The sequence below is a fragment of the Trichosurus vulpecula genome, chromosome 6 (genome assembly GCF_011100635.1).
Source record: "Trichosurus vulpecula isolate mTriVul1 chromosome 6, mTriVul1.pri, whole genome shotgun sequence".
Taxonomy (NCBI): domain Eukaryota; kingdom Metazoa; phylum Chordata; class Mammalia; order Diprotodontia; family Phalangeridae; genus Trichosurus; species Trichosurus vulpecula.
The window spans coordinates 106,616,205-106,623,062 of NC_050578.1; positions in this window are offsets into that span (position 1 = coordinate 106,616,205).

The following is a 6,858-nucleotide window of genomic DNA, read 5'->3' on the forward strand; positions in this document are numbered from 1 at the left end:
CTCTCAACAAAACTAGAACTGGTTTCAAGCACTCTTTGGGTTAGTGCCCACTCAAAACCATAGCTTATGACCAATACCACATTGCCACCAATGTGCCTACTTTTGCCAGAGGACATATTAGTTCAAAACAAGATATTTAACCAAACATAATAAGAAAAGAACACAGGAGTGATATTCTCCCACAGGTTCTAATGCCACCAATGAAGGATAAAACACAAACACTGAGCAGACATGACTGAAGCACATAGATGGGGGCACACAAGTTGAGAATAAATGACCAAAGACCACGTATGACAGGGCACAAGCACAACCAGGGGCACTTATGCCTGCAGAGCTTCAGGGCTGTTATCTGACCATATCATCACCTTGCTCTTTACAGCTTTTCAATGGATGTATTGTCTCTTAGGGGCAAGTTATCTTTGTGCAAAGTGTCCTGTCTGAATAGCATGTTGTCTCTGCCAAGCATATCTGGTCACTGAACTGCTCTCTACTACCATCTACTGGGTGCACCTCTTCAAGGGAAGGCAGTAGGCACTTGGGGAATCAGAAAGACTTTACCAAGAAGGTAGCATTTAAGCTGGCTGATAGTGAAAAAAAAGTGTATTTCAGGCATGGAAGAGTCAATGTAAGACACAAAAATGGGAGATGGAGGGCTGCATTGGAGGAGCAGCAAATAAGTCATAATGGTTAAATCATAGAGTGTTTAGAGGCAAGTAATGTGTAAAAAGTCAGAAAAGTCAGGAAAAAGCCTGGTTGGGATGGGTTTGAAATACCAAAGGAATTTATCATTGGTCCTACAAGTAATAGGAAGCCACTGGAGCACACTGAGTAATTGGATGACATGGTTGGACCTGTACTTTAGGCAAATCGCTTGGGTAGCTATGTGGAAGACAGATCATAGTAGAGAGAGACTTAGAGTAGAGAGGGCATTATGATATCCAGACAAGAAATGATGACGATCAAATGGGAAATTGCTAAACAGAATGTGAATGTAATGGAAATGCACTGTGATTTAAGAAAAGATGTGTGTGATTACTAGAGAGAAACCTGGAAAGAGCTTCACAAAATGATGCCAAGTGAAGTAAGCAGGGCCAAGAAAACAACATACGCAGTAACTATGACGATGTAAATGGAAAGAACAGAGACACACCAAAAAATAAGTAAAATGTAGTTGAAGAGCTGTGAGAAGACACCCTCAACTTCCCCTTCGTGGAGATAGAGGTCCATTGCACATGTTTTTGGACTTTTTCAATGTGTCAATCAGTTGTGTTGACTTTTTTCCTCTATGAAAATACCATTTGTCATATGGGATGGTTCTCTGGTGGAAGGAGGGAAAAGGATACATGGGATACTATTGTGATGTAAAAAATATAAAAAATAAAAACTTATTTTTTAAAAAAAGTGATGAGGGCCTGAGCTATCATGGTGGTTGTGTGAGTAGAGAGGAGGGTATAGATATGCAAAATATTGTGGATATGTAAATAAAAAGACTGGATACATGAGTTAAGTGAGAGTAAAGAGTGAAGGATTACACCAAGATTATAAGCCTGGGTATCTGGAAGGATGGTGGTGCCTTTGACAGAAATAGAGAAATGTCTAAGAGGTGTGACTTTTGGGAGGAAAGATAAGGAGTTCTGTTTTGAACGCAAGTTTTGAAATGCTTATGAACACTGATATCTCATATGTCATGGGGGGATAGGCTCAGTCCTTAGATCATATGCTCTGCCTGCACATGGAGATCTGGTGAGGGTATTTCCAAAACTGTGGGAGGAAAAGGCCCTTTTCCCCCTAGCATAGTGCCTGGAATGTGGTAGGCAGTTAAATTCTTCTTGACTTGACTCGACAGTTTCAGAGCTGCACAGGTATCCTGTGACTGTTTCCTATCGGTTACTGCATGATGACGAATTGCCTTTTGACTGGCTACTAAGTCAGAACTGAGTCTGCATACAAAAGGCTCAGACGAATGAAAGGTTGTTATTCGTTGTCATTGTTTTTGTTTATCTTTCAAGGAGGACCAATGACATCAAGGGGTGATGTCTTGACTGGCTGTGAACTGGATTTAAGTGAGTCAGAGTTGCCCAAAGTTGATGGAGAGAGTTATCAGTCAGCTGCCTTATCTTCCTACCTGGCCATCACGTGGGCAGGAATGTATGGTGCTATTCCTATTCCTGGCTCTGTGTTCTTTCCTGATCCTTGGTGAATGAGGTGAATGAGTACTGGAGATGGAACAAAAAATGGTATGACATCGTGAGATTCCAAATGTCAGAAGATATACTAAAGTTCCAGCAGGAGATACCGTAGCAGAGTCTTCCACCAGCCTTAGCAGCCAAGTCTTGTGAGGAGATAGCCCTGAGTAGTGGCCTGCTTGAGTCAGCCTCGAAGCAAACTGACCCATAATCCAGATACCAGTCCTTCAAGGCAAGGAGAGATCCTTCCACTTTAAATTTCAGGACTGTAGGAACCAAATAGAGGCAAAAAAAGCAAGCAAAGTTTAAATATAGAATAAATGAATTTCAGAGTTTGACAGGATCTCATAGGCCTTCAAATCCATCCAATCCCTATTTATATCTGAACAGCAAACCTTCCTTGCAACATGACTGACAAATGTTCATCTAGATTTTGCTTAGAGACCCTCCAGTAAGGGTCTTGCATTTCCTCCCCAGGCAGCACATTTCTTTTTTTCATAAACTTTAGGAAGTTTTTCCTTATGTTTAGCCAGGGGTGGGGAACCTTCAGCCTTAAGACCACACGTGGCCCTCCAGGTCCTCAAGTGCTGCCCTTTGATAATCAGTGCATTTGCCTTATATTTGCTCAGTTGGGAGTGGGGGTAGAGGTGACCTCTTGGAAGATTTTTGTACTTTAGTTCATGCTATATCATCCCAGTAAATATACCTTTGTAAAAGCTAGTTGATGTAGGACACTTGATACGTATATTTATGTATATACATATATATATATACACACACATATACACATATGTGTGTGTATATACACATATACACACATATATACACACATACATAAACATATATGACTGTATATAGTATATATGTGTATGTGTGTGTGTTTATGACTCTCTGTCTTAGGGTACAGTTTTGCTGAGTGAAGGCTTCTCCATCCCAAGGATGGACTCTTGGAAATATGAACTCTTATGACAGGAACCACTCCTCTGTGCTGAAATATAAACAGAGCCTAGAGATTACTCCCAGGTCTTTCTACTTGTGATTCATCAGTATCTAGTCATAGACAGTTACCTGGGAAACCTATATATTAAGTAGTTTGCCTAGAGTCACACAACTAGTATTTATCAAAGGCAGAACTTGAACCCAACCCTTCCGGTCTTCAAGGCCAACCCACTATCAAATATACAACCATTGCATCTTGTAAAAGAAAGTAAATAATATACAGCCATGCAATAAAAATGTGTGAATAACCACTGCACTTTTTATTGGACTCATATGCAGGTCACAGGTAAGTGATCTTAAGTAAGGAACTGGGGAGAAAAGTTAGTACACGACTGGGCAGGAATTGGGGGGGGGAAAGTAACAATAGGATTCCTGAATAGAAATGAAAGCAATCAAGCAGATTTTCTTCAATCAATCCAAAAAGATTCCATGACTATAGTGAGATTTCATGAGATATTTAAATGCTGGGAGATAATTAATTTGGTATGATGGAGGAAAAGGAATACCATATGAGAAACAAAAAGTATGTGAGAGTTCTAGAGAACTAGAGAAAGCTCTAGGTGAATATGTGAGAAAGTTCTAGACAAAGCTCAAAGGTGAATATATGAAAAGAACTTCCAATGAGCCTTGAATAAGCAAGCAGGGCTAAACAAAGGCCAAAAGCTGCCATATAGGAAGAGAAAAGGAAAGTAAAGTGTTCTGAGTACCCCAGTTAAATATTTTGGAGCCTTAAATTCAAACAGCAGTCCTTCTAGGCAGAGGAGCCCACAGCAATTCTAAAAGCCTCTCCCCAACCCCTGGCAGTTTCTATCTTCGTCTAGACAGGGTTCCACAGGGAGATGGCTTATACCACTGGAACACTAGGGTTTCCTTCCAGGGTTCCTTCTGGCAAGGATTCAGCCCAGCCCAAGAATAGACACAATAGGCCTGAGGTATCAAACGTGTGGCCTACAATACTCCCATGTACGGTCCAAACCAGATCAAAATGTAACTGCTATCTAATTTTAATGTTGATGTATTAATAATAGTTAAAAATATATAAACGTATGATATTCTAAGTCAATATGTGGCCCACAGGGATCCTTATATGTGCTTTAGTGGTCTTCATTTCTATTTGGGTTTGACACTACTGAACAAGGCTATTCTCTGAAAATATTCAACAGAGCATATATTTTGATTAATATGTGAGGGAAACCAGTTAAAGTTGATAACTGCTTACCTCTCTCTAGTAAACTACATGGATTTTCTTTTAAAAAATTAGTGAATATTGTTTTAACTGCTCACTATCCATAAATGCATTCAAATATAGGAATAAGAATTTTTTAAAAAGAAAAAGGAAAAACTAAGCTTCACCAAGATGGCCCAAAAGGCAAAGAAGGAAAATAGTATTCTTCCCTACCACCTGACCTCACCTCAAGAGAGAAACCAAGTTCAAGGCTCTAAAGGTCATGAAGGGCAGAGTCAAAGGGCATCCAAAGACATGAAAAGAAGAAAATCTAAACATCCTTCCCCTTTGGGGGACCCAAGACACTTTGGCTTTATGGAAAGTCCAATTACCCTCAGAAAAGTGCTGTTAGAGGAAAGAAGCTTTATCACTAAGCCTTCATCAAGTTCTCCCAGATCACTCAATCAGTTATGAAGAAGATGAAATACAAATTCTTGGTGTTTATCATGGATGTCAAAGCCAAGAGGTATCAGACCAAGAAGGCTGTGTGGGTGAAGGAAGGTGGCCTAGAAGTACTAGATCTCTAACTGTACTACAAAGTGATAATCACCAAAACAATCTGGTATTGGCTAAGAAATAGAGTTGTAGATCAGTGGGATAGATAAGGTACACAATACGCAGTAGTAAATGATCACAGTAATCTAGTGTTTCATAAACCCAAAGATCCAAGCTTTAGGGTAAGAACTCAACATCTGACAAAAATTACTGAGAAAACCGGAAAGCAGTTTGGCAGAAACTAGGTATAGATCAACATCTCACACCATAAACTAAGTTCAAAAACGGGTACATGATTTAGACATTCCAGAATATCATTCAAGAAAACTTGCCAGAATTAACAAGCCTGGTTTCCAGCTGCCCCTTGGTGCTTCTAAGCGAAAAGAAAGAGATGGGGAGAGGGTACTACCACAGACCATCTTGGAATGTAGACAAAGCTGAAAAAGCAAGATGGAGTCAAATTGTGAAAGGCTTTAAATGTCGAAGTAATATGTTTATAATTCATTTATTAGACAATAGGGAAATAATGAAGGTTTTTGAGCAAAGAAACCGTGGTAGATTTGGAGTTGGGATTGCCTGCCTCGAATCCTACCACAAAAGCTTCTGACTGAAGCTGTACTTACAGAATCCAGAACGGGAAGGAACCGTGGGAGTCGTCTAGTCCAACCCCATCCTCCTACAGATGAGGGAGCCAGGACCAGGAAAGTTAAATGGACTTATCAAAGCTCACGCTGGTGGCATCAGAGAAAGAAAACCCAGGCTTTCTGTGTTGGAAGCTCTTTCCACTTGCTACCTCCTGACCAGTGGCAAATTACTTGTGTCATAGAATCATAGACTTTAGAGCTGAAAGGAATCTTAGCAACCATCCCAAGGGTGGGGAACCTGTGGCCTCAAAGGCCACATGTGGCTTTCTAGGTCCTTAGGTGCAACCTTTTGACTGAGTCCAAGTTTTACAGAACAAATCCTTTTATTAAGGGGATTTGGATTCAGTCAAAGGGTCGCACTTGAGGACCACAGGTTCCCCTCCCTATTCTAGTGCAACCCTCTCATTTTACAAGAAACTGATTCCCATAGAAGTTAAATTAACTTGTCAGTAAGGTTAGGGTCATATATGTAGTAAGTGGCAATGTTCTTTCCACTGCACCAGCTATGAAGATGTAGCTCCCCATCCTCCATTTCCCTCAGTTCACCCTTCCAACTTTCGCCGGATAGCAGATTTTAAGCTATTATGAACCCATTCCCAGAAGGGAGAATAGTATTTCTCCTGTTAAGAATCTAGGGGTAATGCTGCCAGGTTGAGTTTCTAGTACTGTGACTTACAAGTTCCCAGCCTGTTGTGCTCCTCAATACTCATCAACCATTTGACATCCACAGGAGGATAATCACTAAGCTGGCGTAGCAAGAACAGTAGTTATTAAACAATCCCCAAAAGAAATTGAGAAGGGCACAGTATATTCTCCTCTTGCACACATACATGGTCCCTGGGGAGAATGGAAACAAATTTAAGGTACAAAAATAGTGAAGTATGCATGAAGTGAAGAAGTAAGGTGAAGGAATTCCTTGGGACTTCTGGACCTGGGACTCCTTTTCTCCCTTTGTGGATTTCGCCAAGTTCACTTTGGGGCATAGCGTCAGTAATATCTCAGCTGGGCTGGCTCCTCTCAAGGATTACATCTCAGCCCTCTAATGGTTAGATGGACTTTGATGGATTTCATGTGGCCTGAATACTCATTTATGTAAAATCAGAGAAGAATAAACCCAAAAGAAACAGAGTACTGATGGTGGGATGGAGGGAACCTGGCAGATCCCCACCCTTCTACTCCCAGCAGCTCAAAGAAATCTTCCCTCAAAAGCAGCCAAGGAAAATACCAGAGAGATCTTCCGCTCTGACCTTTGAATGAATACTCAGTTCCAGCTTAGCTATTTATGAGTCATCAGTCCTCCTAGAAGTCT